This window comes from Podarcis erhardii, assembly GCF_964252035.2.
Source record: "Podarcis erhardii genome assembly, chromosome: 9".
NCBI lineage: Eukaryota > Metazoa > Chordata > Lepidosauria > Squamata > Lacertidae > Podarcis > Podarcis erhardii.
Window position 1 is genome coordinate 31,021,082 of NC_138512.1, and position 16,592 is coordinate 31,037,673.

The 16,592-nt window shown below is 37.7% G+C and overlaps 1 protein-coding gene across 19 annotated transcripts in view; it reads right to left on the reverse strand.

The window, feature by feature from the left end:
• Positions 1 to 16,592, reverse strand: part of TENM3 (teneurin transmembrane protein 3) — a 1,299,256-nt gene that overhangs the window by 1,056,029 nt on the left and 226,635 nt on the right. For all 19 annotated transcript variants that reach the window (XM_081875189.1, XM_081875187.1, XM_081875177.1 and 16 more), the window contains exon 2: positions 14,416 to 14,469. The gene's annotated coding sequence lies outside the window, so the exon portion shown is untranslated. The remainder of the gene's footprint in view (positions 1 to 14,415; positions 14,470 to 16,592) is intronic.

Below are 16,592 nucleotides of genomic sequence, written 5' to 3' on the forward strand. Positions count from 1 at the left end.
AAACAGGCTTTGGGTCTGCTAAGCACATTTACTGTTCAGTAATAGAAGATTAGGCATGTTTTATTGCATATATAATATCTATCTAAAGTAAAAATAATAAAACGAGTAACTTTAACCATGCACATGTTCTGTCATCCATCTCCTTCACAGATGCTGAGTGTTTGCCCTGCTCTCATCATCATCATCTGCTCTCTGGGAGATTATTTGGGTTTCACTGAGTTTTGAAACCCTGGACTTCAGCCAATGTCAAGAAGAAGAAGAAGAGTTTGGATTTGATATCCTGCCTTTCACTCCCTTTAAGGAGTCTCAAAGCGGCTAACATTCTCCTTTCCTTTCCTCCCCCACAACAAACACTCTGTGAGGTGAGTGAGGCTCAGAGACTTCAGAAAAGTGTGACTAGCCCAAGGTCCCCCAGCAGCTGCATGTGGATGGGCGGAGACGCGAACCCGGTTCCCCAGATTACGAGACTACCGCTCTTAACCACTACACCACACTGCTCTAAGCACAGCAATCCAACCTCCCTCCCCCCAAAATGGTTTCCTCTACTTATCTTTTTAGTGAACTCCGTTTAACAAATAACATGGAGACAGCATAACTAATAGCCAGTAGTGATGTATGGAAGTGAGAGCTGGACCATAAAAAAGGCTGATCGTCGAAGAATCGATGCTTTTGAATTATGGTGCTGGAGGAGACTCTTCAGAGTCTCATGGATGGCAAGAAGATCAAACCTATCCATTCTTAAGGAAATCAGCCCTGAGTGCTCACTGGAAGGACAGATCGTGAAGCTGAGGCTCCAATACTTTGGCCACCTCATGAGAAGAGAAGACTCCCTGGAAAAGACTCTGATGCTGGGAAAGATGAGGGCACAAGGAGAAAGGGACGACAGAGGATGAGACGGTTGGACAGTGTTCTCGAAGCTACCAGCATGAGTTTGACCAAACTGCAGGAGGCAGTAGAAGACAGGAGTGCCTGTCCATGGGGTCACAAAGAGTCCATGGTCCATGGGGTCACGAAGAGTCTGACATGACTAAACGACTAAACAACAACAACGAGCCTAATTCTTTGTGAATTAAATCTCCATCCGAACCAGTGGCCATCAGCACAGTTTGTAGCACTACATTATTTGGTATAGTTAATAGGGACAGTGCTGGATTATAGAATGGCTGGGGGAGGAAACTCAAAATTCAGAAATGGTGCACCAGTTACAAGTAAGGGTGGACAGATCAGCCTATTACTGATCAATGTCAGCTTTACAGTGTAGAATGAATGAACTCCTCCTCCATTCCTAACTACAAACCAAAATCCCCTCCAAAGTTCTGCTCAGCTGGTAATTCTCAGCAGAGTTGACATGTCATCACTTCTGTTGTTTGTTCCCTCCATCTCCTCCTTTTTCAAACATTTTATTAGTTATTATTTAAAAAGTGATCCAGATCTTTAAAGCAACTACACAGATTAGGGTATTAACAAGTCTAGGAACAATGCATATGCTGGAATGGATGGAAAACTGCCATTCTCCTAGTGCAGGCCAGATGTCAGGGTTCTAAGAACAAAAAGTTACATCATGTTCCAGAGGCTACCTTGTGAGAAGTCATATTAGTGTTAAGCCAGTGGCCCATTTCCCCAACCTACCCTGTTAAACAAGAGAAATGTAATTCCAAGTGATTCTTAAAGAACTAAATATATTCCATTTTCCTCCGAAGCTTCTGTCTCCAAAAACCCTCATGGAAGATTTCCAATTCTTAATCTTTTGCCCATTGTTGCTTCAAAATTGTGTGTTAAGCTGCTAAAAGCAAGCAAATTTGGATGGCTTTACGCAAGAGCTATCAAACAGAGTGTTAATTATCTCTTTCCTCTTCTGCATCACTATTTCTCTGCATCCTGCTCCATATTAGGAAAAATAAAATTATGATGGCCTTAGTCTGCTAGATCATTGTCCACCGCTGATAAGACTTTTCCTGCAGGACAGTGCATTTAAACCACTATTAATGAGATTTCAGGGAGAAAGAATATAAGTGCCACAGGTCTTCTGCCTGTGTTGTTTTGTCCTACAGTGGCTTAAAAAAAACCAATTTCTTCAATATTTCAAGACATCACTATGTCTAAATATCAAATAGCTTATCTATAGTCTAAAAGAATTGACCATCAGCTGAAGCACTTCCACACAGATGTGCAGGCACACATATACTGAACATTAATGATTGTGAACATATATAAAACAGAAAGCTGAACTACTCCTTTAAGAACTAGACTCTTGTAAGTTTAGGAGAGCTTTATGCATGAGAGGGTTAACTAAATCAGGAAGAGTACTGATAGTGATGTTGTGAGGAAGTTGACAAATCCTTTTTTGTGAGATTCTTTGCTCTCAGTGGCTGAATTTCCTTAAGTCTTCTGAATGGCTATGAGATAGCTTGAAAGGGGTAGGTGCCTTAAACCTTCTACCACTTCTATCTTTTCATAAAAGATATTGGCCTTTTCATAAAAGGAAATAATGTAAACTGCAGTTTAAATCAAATACTATAAAGTCATTTAGAAAGAAAACCAAGAGAGCTGAAAATAAATCCTGGCATCATCCTCATCATGCTCATCATCATAACTATTATTATTGTTGCTGTTGTTGTTGGAGTGGAGTGACTGCCTTTCACTGGAGATATAATATTACAATGGGTTTATCTTTCTGCTGAAGTGTTTAAATTTGCCTCAATCTCTGTTCAACTTGTAGATTTCTAAATATATGCAAATTTCACAAATCATAAGTCTGTAATGATGCTCTTTCTAAAGAAGCCAATTCTAAATAATTGTTGTGCCCCTGAACTAATTGGAGATGTGCAGACAACATAACAGTATCACTTGACTTGAGAAACCCTCAGTCTGTCAATGAAAGATTAGTGTTTAACGAGCTTCTGTAGTTTATTTTCTGTTTAAATTGGTATGATACTGCTTTAAATGTATAATGCATTTGGGATCTAAGTGCCTAGAACACCGCAACATACATTAAATACGGTAATTGCTATAAATATATTATTACTATTATAGTAATTATAAATATTATATTTGTAGCATGTAATAGGTTTTTAACTACTGTATTTATGCTTATTAACATCTCTATTATTCTGTATAGCTGATTGTTTGTGCAGTGAAATTTAGCAAATATTTAACATTGCTGCTCACAAGCAGTACCAGGCTATTTTGCACCCTTGGCAAGGCTAACTACTTGCACCCTTCCAAAAAATGCTAACTTCAGTTTTCAAAAACAGATGGCTTGTAGAAAAAAAATGAAAAGTACAAAACTTGAAACTGCTAGATTTATTTTAAATTGCAAGAATAAATAATAATAAAACCATCTTTGAATATCTTTCTCAAATACAAATAAAAAAGATTTAGCACAAAAATCATTTTAAGTAAACTTGTGAATTCCTTCAGGTCAAGTGCTGATGCTTCAGCATGTTCAATTGATATAGTTGCCAAGCCAACTAGTCTCTTTTGCAACATTGTTGAACATATGTAAGTTTTTATAAGTTTGAGCTTTGGGAAACTATGTTCACCCTTGGCTCTGACACTGGAAGTGTGAGAAGGATCCTTAAGGCAACAGAAACCTTATCCAGGATTTTTTGTTGTAGTATGAAGAGAAGTACTCCTTGTAGTAGCACAGACTTTGAAAGTCTTTAAACTATGGCTATAAGTTCACAGCACAGTTCTTCAGCATCAATATATTTATTTCTATTGTGCATCAATGATTCCCCCCCCCACCCCAAATTCTTGCAGGCATTAAGAACATCTTCAATAGATTTGTTGTTGATACCGTATCACCAAGGGCCTTGGCTTCAATTCAGGAATTATTTCTGGACAAAATCTTTGGGCTTTAAGATCTCTCTTAAAGCATCATATGTACTACCAATATGATATCTCATTTGCGTCAAGGCACCAAACTAACTCTCCCATCTTGTTTCACTCAACGGTTTAACAGTTATGCCTAAGTACGATACATGGCTAGTTAGAATTTGGCAATGCTGAGTCGATGAAGAGAAATAATTATAGATCTGTTGAACCAAACAGAATAAACAAGTTGCTTCCAGACAACACTGACTACCAAGTTTAAAGAGTGTGAATTACAGGGCACAAAAAATGCACGGGAGTTTATGTCCAGGACTCTTGTATGCCCTTTTCTTTGACTTTCATGTTACCACTGACCACAGATTCTTGACCACAGATTCTCAATTGATAATCCCATTTCCTCCAAGCTTTCCAAGAATAGCTTCTGTAATAAAGGAACCAGTAGTCTCCTTTTGTAGAACGAATACCAAGAAATATTTTTTTATAATAGCCTCAGGCTCAGACATCTCATTATCCAATGGTTTGCTTACATCAACATAATATACAATCGTGGCCATTTGTTCCAATATGACCAACCTCAAGTGTGCAGTCTAGAATAATTCTGTGGTATTTGGCTGAGTTTACACATGCTAATTTCTTTCTGCTTTATAGCACCTGCTAGAAGCTGTATAAGCTCATTTGGGATATCTTTTCCTAGGTAGGGAACCATTGTGTCTGGATCTTTAATGCTGAGCAAATGTTTGTTCATGGTAGGATCAAAAAGGGCTAGATATTCTACAAACTTCAAAAAAAAATTAAAAAAAAAATTCAATTGCTAGCACTTTTCAGTTGTACCACGGGATGCCAAGTTTTGCAAACCAAGAACTCTGACCAAAGCGATCAAGCATTCCAAGATTTGTCACCAATATTGTTCTTCTTGCTTAACTTTCTGCTTCTTAATATCACCTATTGTTTTTCATTTTAAATTGTGAGAAAACAAACAGGTATTAAAGATGGGGTTAAGGATGAGATGTGGGATGGGAACTAAAAGTTTTTTTTCCTTCTTGCCGGTGATCAGTTGATTATACACTGACTGGAACTGAGTAGGTAGGTAAAAGTATTGGCATGGCAGGAATTTGTGTTTCATTATTTCTAAGTGTTGGAGATACAATCTGAAAAGGTTGGGGGGGGGGAATTCTTACAAGAGAAGCCCAGCCTGGATGGAATACATGGACTGTCAAAGAAAGAAAGAAAGAAAGAAAGAAAGAAAGAAAGAAAGAAAGAAAGAAAGCACATACAAATTCCACACAACTCATTTTGTGAAAAGAACATCTGCTTAGATAATCTATCACACATTTATATGGATTGCAATATTTTAAAACCTTTTACGATAAATGCAAGTCATCACAAAGTTTGGCAATATTGCCAAGAGAAAATCAACTTGACCTCTATCAAGGCTTTCTAGGGAAATGTATAATCTATATGTGATCTGGAATTGGTCCAGTAAAATGACAGAAATGAAATAGCCTTCCTGATATTATACATACATGCAAACATATTTGTGTCACTTAAAATATGATGAAAACTGACATCATGACCTCAAATAGTTCTTTCAAGGGCACAAACTTGGATGGCTAGTTTTGCACCTCTTTCCATGCCCATTGTGTACCATTTTCCTTATGAATAAATGTAAGGTTTTCCATATTTATTTATTTAGTCTATATAATGCACTTCCTTCAAAAGGAGCGCAGGGGGATATTTTCATTTGAGGCTCTTCTTGATGAACATTATGTTTTTGTTATCTTCAAAAGAAAGAAAGTGTAACATTATATGTAATCAGATAAAACACTAATGGAACAATTCCAGCTTACTACAAGCCTGCAGTTGGTCCATTAATTGCTTCTAACCTAGTAAAAGATAATGCAAATGAAGCTTACATTACTAAAGATGAGGGAAATAGTTGAGAACAGTGAATAGTGAGACCACGAGGCATGTTTTATTACATTACAAGGAGGTACTGTATGCTTTTAAAATGATCCCATCAGTATATGAGTTGTAATAAATTTATGAGTGAAACAGACTTGTATAAGAGATACAACTGCATGAGGCTGCAGTTCTTGCTTGTAATCCCTTGCTTGTAACTTTGCAAGCAACCACCCATCAATAGCCCTAGAAGGAGACATATGCAGCAACAGCACAGGCTTTTCCTTTTCCTGTTAACTGAAGCACTTGCGAGCAATATATTTTGAAACAGTCCTGCCACCAAACCAGCAGGTTGCAGGAAATACTATAGCGTTGTCTCATCACCTGCTGACAGATTCATGTGCATTTGCCCTATTCTTTCCTTCAGTACCACATTCTGAGGCTTTTATGTCAATGTTTTGTAACATAGGATTCATTATACCTCTTGTGATTTCAGCTTTGACACTTGCAGGGGACCTCCTGCTGATGGAAGGCATCTATGACATTCTTCATAGAAAGCAGACCTTGCTATTTACTATATTTAACTGAGCAGGAGGGGAAACAAATCCCTAGGTTGTGTTCTTTTGGGTGGAAGGCAGAAAAGCATGTCAGGCTACAACCCTGCAGAAGTGCAAGTATTTTAGACAAAAGGTTTAGCATTAATTCACACCTCTTGGGTTTGTAAAATATCTACCATGACAGCCAGCCGACTCAGGGCAAATGTAATAATTATTCAATTAATTTCCACTGTGGGTCGACCTCGTACTTGAAGTCAGAAGTAAACTAGAAAGTTAACACCAAAAGCAACATATTCCAGATGGATAGCAAAGTCTGCCAAAGGAAAAAACAATGAAGAGTCTTGCCATTGTAAAGGCTAACAGATTATTCTGGGATTAAACCTGGGACTTTTTGCATACAAAGCATGTGCTCTATCTCTTAACCACAACCCTATCTTTCACAGGACACTTGAACAGAATAGCACTCTGAGTAGGTCTGCTGGCAAGTTCTAAATTCGGGACCCACCTGCTTTATCTTCAAGGGACTTGCAAAAGTAAATTTAAAAGCTGAAGGATGGTCCTTTTCATCCTTCTTGAAGAATACTGGTTGTGAGGCACATGAACATGATATCTGTAGTAAGAGCATCTAATCTGTTTAAATCAGGATGGTGGTGGTTATTTTTTTAAAAAAAGTATTTAAAATAGACAAAAGAGAAGATCCCTTTCCACATCCAACTCCATGTTGTACTGACTCTCCCCCATGGACATGGGTCTCCAGCAGGAACAGTGATGGAGGGAGAATGCTGGTGATGAAATGAACAGCAGCAATTAAAATGTGCATCCAATGGCATGTAGTTTTTACAGGAAAGTCTACCTAGGGGATGAAAGGAAGCTTGCACATTTATAATAATATTGCATAAAGTAATAAGAAGGCACCAGGCAAAAATGTTTCTCTTCAATTAGGCATTCAGCTGATTAACATTCTATGGCTTTTTAAATGTGTTTGGGTGAGAGGGCTTTATTGGCTTGGTTTTTGTTTTTATTATGCCTTTTGTATTCACATTTTGTATTTCTCTGTTGTGAAACACTCTGGGATCTTCAGATGAATGGTGGTATACAAATTTAAGTAAGCAAAGAAAAACACATTTAAGCACTAAAACTTTAGGAAAGTAGCAGGTTGTAAACTGACCAGTAGAGAATCTTCCCTTTATAGAGCTGTACAGTATATCCTGAGAATGTCCAAATGAAAGAATGTTAAGTACAGTTCAAATGAACACTCTAGGCAGAGGGCCTTCTCGGTAGTGGCGCCTGCCCTGTGGAATGCCCTCCCATCAGATGTCAAGGAGATAAACAACTATCTGATGTTTAGAAGACATCAGAAGGTGGCCCTGTTTAGGGAAATTTTTAATGACTGATGTTTTAATGTATTTTTAATCTTTCGTTGGAAGCCGCCCAGAGTGGCTGGGGAAACCCAGCCAGATGGGTGGGGTATTATTATTATTATTATTATTTCTTCTTTGGGATTTGAGAATGGAATCCAGCTACTTAAAAAATGTCCTTAGGCTGCAGTCCTATATACACACTTATCTGGGAGTCAATCCTGTTGAACTCAATGTGGCTAGGTTTTAAGGAGATGTGTACAGTATGAGATTGCGCTGTAAAGGTTTGATACGTGTTGTTTTTTAAAGTGATACGGAACAATGTTAAATCCATGTTAAAAAGCAACAACAAAGAGGGAAAGAATGTATCAGTTAAGTAAAGAGAAGGGTATTAACTTACACTCTGAAGAATAATCCATTGATTATCCCTTAATCCATATTTAATTATATGTCAGAGAAAATATTTATAGATATAGTTGGATGTGGTATTAGATTTTAATGTCTAAAAACCAGGTTTTTTGAAAGAGCAGCAGATTATTTAGTGCAGAATGGTGGACAGGTGTGCTACTAATAAGGAAATTACTGTTTGAAAGTAGAATTGTTACCATTCAGTGAATGAAACTACCAGAGATACAGCAACTATTGTGCTCAATGGGATTTATTGCTTCAGCCTGTTTATAAATCACCCAGTACAGAGCAGTCTAACCATCTATGGAATGCAGGCAGATGAAAGAAACAACATCTGAACCACAGCATACTTGGATGGTTGAAACAGTCATGGGCTCATGGCTTTCCCTAAATAACCCTAGGAAGTGTAGTTTATTAAGCGTGCTGAGAGTTTTAAGGATACCCCTATAGCCCACACAGAGGTACAGTGAAGGCTATAGCTCTGACTGGTATCTCCTAACAGCTCTCAGTACCTTTAGCAAACTGCAACTTCCAATGTTCATTGGGAGAAGAGCCATGGCTGTTTAAGGTAGTATGATGCAGTAGTATGATGAGTCCTAACTTTGCAATGGATTTTTAATGAATGAGAGGGGTCGCATTATTATTTATTATTGAAATGTATTCCCAAGGAAACATTAAATATGTAGGGAAGTGTGGTAGAAAAAGAATACCTATCGATGATTGAGAAGTTGAGTGTCAGCTCCAACTCCACTTCCTAAGGTTCCACAGGGCTATTTCCTAGAGTAGCCCCAAGTGGAATAGGTCAGCAATTTTCAGTGGAAAGGTGTCTGTCTGATGACCACTAACTTGGATAGCTTTAAGAGAGGAAAAGGTGAATTCGTAGAGGGCATCGGTGTTTAGTAGCTATGATGACCAGGTTTTGCCTCCATTAGTTGCTCAAGAGGGGTGTGTGTGCTTCTTTGCTCAGTTTCTGCTTGCAGGTATCCTACAGGCATTTGTTGGGCCACTGTGAGAACACAATGCTGGATTAAATGGACCACTGACTGATGCATCAGGCTCTTATGCTCTTATACACAAACATATTTAAAAAGCAGGGAGGCATTGAAGAAAGTATTTTGTCCAAGACTTTCACCAAAGACATAAATTAGAAAATCACTGGATTTAAACCTTTCAGCAGCAGTAGTATTTACAGATAGTATTCACACAAATGCTGGTCTTGCTGTGCCTCCCATAATGCAGAAGTACCAGTAATGCAATTACCGGTAACATGCGGACTGGAATGTTTTAAAAGAACAATGCACAATCATTGCCATTCTGAACCAAAGTCTAATGTACTGTAGTTATGAAGTTTATATCAATTTCTTGCTGTGCAGCAGTCAAATCACAAATGACAAATAACCCTGGCTTTAATTTTGTTTATTCCTCCCCCCCTTAACCGTTTGAACACTTATAACAATATCTTTCATTCAAATTATCTCAATGCAGTTCAATAATATATTTTAAAATAGAAATATGTTTTATGCACATTAACTATGGTGAAAATATGCTGTTTATCTGATTAAATAAATGGAAAACATTTGTCCACCTGAGTATATATATATAGATTCAGCTGGGGGAATAGTACTTGTTACTAATACAGTGCATTTTCTGTGTGGTACTGACACAAAGCCTTATATAGTGCAATACCATACCACAACATTTATTTTTATTTATTTAAAATATTTATATCCTGCCCTATAACCATGTTTTCAGGGCTTATTACAACAAGATAATAGAAATCAGGGTTAGCCAAAGTAGTTCACATATTGCTGAGCTACAGCTTTCATCAGTCCCAGCCAGTATGGCCAACACTCAGGGATGATGGGATCTGTAGCTGCTACCCCCAATTTAAAAAGAAAAGAAAAGAAAAGATTTGTTATGAACAATATTAAAACCACAGCTCAGGTCTCCTACAGTGTATATTCATGCCTCTCCTCTCTGTTTTACACTTTATGCCAGTGGTTCTTTTCTCAAATTACAATGCAACATGGATAGAAGCTATTGATGTTTCTCAAGAGTATTTTCTTAAATCTGGGTTGCCAAACTTTTTTGTTTCTATCATATCAGGAATTTAGACGTCATTGTAAAGTATTCATTATTCATTTTTTAATTGTATAGAAAACTTGGCTTCTTTAATCTGACAGTGTCAGCTTTGGGAAAAAGGGGCATACCCTGAAAAAATACCAACAGGTGCCAAGCCACATGGCATGCTGTGGAAATAATGGTAGTTCAAAAAGGTGGAAAGGAAAATGGAAGGGGAATTAATGCAGATTGGAATTAAGGTAAATTAGTACAAGCGCTGAAGACTGCCACACATATCCTGTTTTGCAGTTCAATATCCACATCCTGTTTGGTAGTTTCCAAATCTGCCAGAAGGAAGCTATAGTGATTTAGGATTGAGCAAACATTCTGCAACTCATTCTGGTACAATGCAGAAACAGAAAAACTGAGACAAAGAAACAGCAGGAAGTCATGTACCATTTGTCAAGCCAAGACCATGATAAAATGAATAAAATAAATTAATTCCAAACACTGGAGACAGGATTAGAATAAAGAAGGGGGCAGAATAAAAATCTCCAATTTGGATTTCACAACCCAGTAAATTGCAATCATTTAAAAATTTACAACAATAAAATAAAGAGCAATTTGTCATTGTAAAGTATTACGTTATTATTGTGAGGAATGGACAGCGAAGAAATACAAATAACTGTTGTAGTCATCTCTGATATTCTTACTAATAATAGCCACAAAACAAATCTTTGCAAGCATACAAGGTCAGTATTGTTAATATAGATTTTAACCTTTAGATAAATAATATAAAAAGGCTATATCTGATTTTATTACAACCTCAGCTAATCCAGATCTTTAGGGGGGAAATCTTCAGATTTTTTTTTAAAATCAGGACACCTTCATAGTGAGTGATGGCAATTGGCCCCTGGGATAATGCACAGTAATACAGAGAGCAAAAACTTATGTTACTATGCATATTTATGAATATGAGCTAACAGCACAATTTTAAGTGATATATGTATGGGTCACAAATATTATTTAAGCATGCTGTAAAAGTGTCTTGTATCAAACTCTTTCTCCTGTAAAACATTAAGATAACTTGACATTTCTATACATCTGTAAGCAATGCAAAGTGTTCTAATGTCTGAGTATTTTTTCCACATCTGTTATAGTTTTCTCTGTCATAGAAGAGAATTGGAAAGCTCCTATGCACAAACTATATCTCTGAATGATTTCAAAAAGCTTTAGGAAGTACTAGGAGGGACCCTATGGTCAGAAATACTCCAAGAGAAAGGAGTGCAAGATGGATGGGAATTTCTTAAATGTGAAATACTGAAGGCCCAAAAAGAAAGAAAAGTCGGGGGCATATAAGGAAACCAGTGTGGCTGCATAAGGAGCTTATAAATGAGTTGAGATTTAAGAAGGGCATGCACAAGAAATGGAAGAAAGAGGAAATAATGAAGGAAGAGTATACACAAGTAGCCAACAGTTGCAGGGAGAAGGTCAGGCAGGCCATAGCTCAGAATGAGCTCAGGCTTGCAAGAAAGGTTAAAAAATAATAATACAGGTATCTTTGACTATGTTTGAAGTAAGAGGAAGAATAAATAAGTAGTAGGTCCTCTGGATGGAGAAAATGGAGAAATGCTACAGAGTGACAGTAGGAGGGGTAGCCAATGCTGCAGGAGACAGAATTGGAATCTATTATGACCTTAACAGACTGGAGAACTGAGCCCAAACTAACAAAATGAATTTCATTAGGGACAAATGCCAGGTTCTATACTTAGGCAGGAAGAACTAGCTGCACAAATATAAAAGGTATTGGACACCTGACTTGTCATATGAAAAGAATCTAGGGGTCTTAGTAGCTTAGCATAGTGTGATGCAACAGCAAAATATAAAAAATCCCTAATGGTATTCTAGGCTGCATCAACAGAAGTATAATGTTCCAATCAAGGCAAAGTCATTGTACCATAGTACCACCAAGGCATAGTACATACTGCCTTGGTCAGACCACGCTTGGAGTATTGTGTCCAGTTCTGTGTGGCACAATTTAAGAATGATGTTGACAAGCTGGCATGTGTGCAGAGGAAGGTTATCAAGATGATCAAGGCTCTGGAAAACCAAGCCTTATGAGGAACAGTTGAGGGATCTGGATATATTTAGCCTTGAAAAGAAAAGCCTGAGAGGTGATATGATAGCCACCTTCAAATATCTAAAGGGCTGTCACAAAGCAGATTGAGCAAGCTTGTTTTTTCCTGCTTCAGAGGCTAGGACCTGAACCAATGGATTCAAGTTACAATAAAATATATTCCAACTAAACAGCAGGAAGAACTTTCTGACACTAAGAGCTGCTTGGCAGTGGAACACACTCCCACAAGAGGTGTTGGACTCTCCTTCCTTGCAGTTATTTTAAGCAGAGGATGGATGGCCATCTGTCATGGATGCCTTAGTTGAGATTGCTACATTCAGGGGGTTGGACCAGATGACCATTGGGATCCCTTCCAATGCTATGATTCTCTGATTCCTCATCCTGTAGGCTATATTCTTTATCCTTCTAAAATGTTATATCAAAGCCATAATTTTAATTGCAATACAGATACTTTAAACCAACAAAACACACTTTTATGTTTTCTATTGCAACACATTCCCCTTTATCTATTCTATCTTTTCAGCAGCAGGCTTTACAATGTGTTTCTTTTTTTATCCAGTAACAACAATTGTTTGTATTCACTAAGTATCAGCAAAAAGCTGATTTGTGACTCGTGTGCTTTTCTTTTTCATGCTTCTGTACAGCACGCAAAACTGAAATCTGTAGATTTCTCCTGTCATGAGATGTGTGAATTCCATAAAGATTTGTAACTCACACTTGTCACAGGAGAGACAGAGATACACATATAACTTTTCATATAACATGGAATTTCAAAGCAAAGGCACAAACTGTTAATTCCATTGTCTTGTTTCATTGTTGTAATTTAGAGCAATGAAATTTAGGGAAGCCACAGTGGAGGAGAATTCCTGTGCAACTCTTCATCACGCACTGGTTTTCTAATACACTCTCCACAAGGTATCAGTTAACTCTTTATTGTGTAGAAATACTTCTGGAAGGAACCTATCTGCACCCAAGTGAAGAGGGAAAGTGGCTGGCTGGGAAAGAGTTAACATTCTCTCCACAACTCCACCCAATGTTTTTCTATTTCAAATTGTATCATTCTGACCCTGCAGTGGCCTTCAGGATTTAATTAGTCACATTCATGTGCAACATGTAAAAAGGTAAAGGGACCCCTGGCCAATGACTCTGGGGTTGCAGCACTCATCTCGCTTTACTGGCCGAGGGAGCCGGCATTTGTCTAAACATATATGTTGGAAATTACAATGCATGGCACGCATTCTAAAGTTAATGTGGAGGGGTTGTTAATGTACAAAGTTTCTTCATGCTAACATGACATTATGTGCAAATAATAATGAGGTTAAGATATGATTTTTAACATTTGTCATAAAGGAGAACAGAAAGCTCCTACACTGTCTTTGAATGATTATCAGTAGCCTATATTATGTCCTCCTAAAATTTTACATCAGAAATGACAGTATAGAAATTAAAAAGCAAGGTTATGTTGTCTCAGATGACTTGCATTATGATACAATTAATATGAAATAGAATAATTTTATTTAGTTCCCCCATTCCAGATCCTGAAAGCAAAACATAATGAGAGGTCACTACTATTTCATTAATTTTTATGCAGAGGTTTCCCTTTACAATCAATAAACACTTAAAATCAATTATGTACCTCCTATCAATAATATTGTAGCAGCACGTATTTCACTGTAAATAATTACAATCTCTTTTAAAAATCATGGTCAATACTACATCTTCCTTTTGCAATTACTGAGCTAATTACAACATTAATATTTCTATTTTGCAAAGAAAATTCAGATCCTTTTAATCTAAAAGCTCATATCAACAATTCACATGAAAATGGAATAGCCAACATTATATTTGTAAGCACATTAGCATTTCCCTACATACTTATAAACAATTCTATTTTGATAACCCAAAGGTGGGGGAGAATGCATTTATTCAATGCATTTTAAATTAAAAGACTGTATAATGAGAACAATATCCCTCCTTCTTTATCAGTTAATACTATTAAAACCGTACCACTAAAGTTCTGGGGGAAAAAATCTTTGTAAAAGGAATATGATAAGATAGGCCAAAGAAAGGTAGCTTTTAAAAATTCATTCAAATAATACCACAGTCACATATATGAAATAGTATCTTTTTAGAACAAGTTATAGCAAACAGAAACACTTACTGTTATTTTCTTGTAGCAGAATCTGTATTCACAATGCCAGCTTGAAGTTATTGCCTGTTAAAAAGTCACCAAAACACGAATACATTAATTTAAAATACAATAAACTCTGAATTGCACAGCTAATAAGAATATTTTCATCCCATAAATAAGAAATATAACAACCATAATATCCCCATTTTAGTTTCATTCCATGAATTAAGAACAACAAAAGCAGGGCCAACTGAAAATTATGTCTTAATACCAAGAGCGTCTTAGCAAGAGCTAAGAAATGCCACTTAGGGAATTCGGACAAATTCAGCTTAACATACAAATTCAAAAATGGAGAATATACACTTAACCCTCTCTACAATTTGAATTCAAAGCCATAAAAGTTCAATGTCATCTACAATAAGAAGCAGCCCAGTGTGTCTCCTCATTGTGAATGGCTCAGATGGCCTTCCAGTGTAAAAAATAAAGCAGTTACAAAATGAAACTAGCACAACAAAAATCAGAATCCCAAGGTTCAATAAAACCTATACTAAGTATCAGTGCCCAGGAATGTCTTGTGAAGGGTGTGTGTGTGTCATTCTACAATGTAGAAGCCATCATTCATCAATGCGGAAGACTCTTCTTCAAGGGATCTTGGCTAGAGGTATTGCCAACTAAACACAATATGACTAGAAGTGTCTTTTAGAATAGTCTAAGTCAGTGGGGGCCAAACTTGGCCCTCCAGCTGTTTGGAGACTACAGTTTCCATCATCCCTGACCACTGGTCCTGTTAGTTAGGGATGATGGAAGTTGTAGTCCAAAAACAGCTGGAGGGCCAAGTTTGGCCATCACTGGTCTAAGTTAACAACAATGCCTGAAACAGGGGGCTGGTGCAAATCACTCAACATGAACACAATATCTGCAAAGCATTCCATTAAGCATCCTAGCAGCTGCAGTTTGCACTAGCTGCATATAGAGCATGTTGCAATAATTTAATTTAGAAGTTAAAAATGAGTGGGTCACTATGCCCAAGTTTCATCCATCCAGGACTGGGCATTTCTGGCACACCAGCCGCAGGCAATGAAACGTTCTCCTAGATACCAAGGCCATCTGAATCTCCAGTGGCAAAGAGGGTTCAAAATGTACTCTCAAGCTATGAACCTGCTATTTCAAGAGGAATGCAGTTCCTGCTATAAAAGGAAGGCAACATTCTCCCCAAACCTGAAAATTAGTCCCTCATAGGGCAACTGATTAGTAGGACTAAGCTTCTGTCTTACTGGGACTTAAGTTTATTGGCCATCATGGCCAATGCCACTTGGCTAGTTCTAATCAGTCACAATGGGCAAGGTTAATTGTACACATATGGTAGGCTGGATGTAGGAAGCACCATGTTCACATCCCCAGGTTACAATAGCTGTGGCCATCCTAACTATCCCATTCGCATTGTCACAGAGACAAGCTGCCCTGCAAAAGAACTGTTGGACAGCTACTCAAGGATGTGATGGAGCCAGCTCTCCTTTCACTGCCACACAATATACTGTAAATGATTTTTCACTCTACAAATGACTAGTTGTCTTCACCACTAATTTTAGGACACTTGTGCTTTATCCATCATCCTGCCTGTTTCAGTCACCAAAATTCCTCAGAATACCAAACGACCACTTTGGTGCCAGAGGGGTTGCTCAGGATCGATTGTGTTGATGGCATGACACATCTCACCATCCACAAGTTTCCCCATTCTTTCTCTCCCCTTCTGCAGCAAATCAGGAAAAATCAATTCCCTGTAGAGGTCAAACTCCTTGTCAAACCCTTGCTGTGAAAGAGATTGTCTTGACTCAGTTTAATCCTTGCCTTTGCTCCCAAAACTCTCTTTGTTTCCACAAGATGTTTCTCCCCTGCTTTTTCCACATTTCCAATCAGCATTTGCATATCCAGCCACCCATAGTTTCTCCCTGACGGGTAAACTATGTGGCATAAGGAGTGCCCAGGACATTCGTCTGCGCTACCATGATGATAACAATTTGATATGAGAATATCACTGTGACATCACTATGGGTCTGGACCCCATGCTGGTAAAAGACAGCTCAAGGCAAGCTTGGGAGGCTAAATATATTAAGGGAAGTTTAGGAATAAGGGATTTCCCTTAAACCGTAACATGTAGTTACAGGGAAATGAAACATAGCCAGCCAGTACATTCCCAACCTTTTATT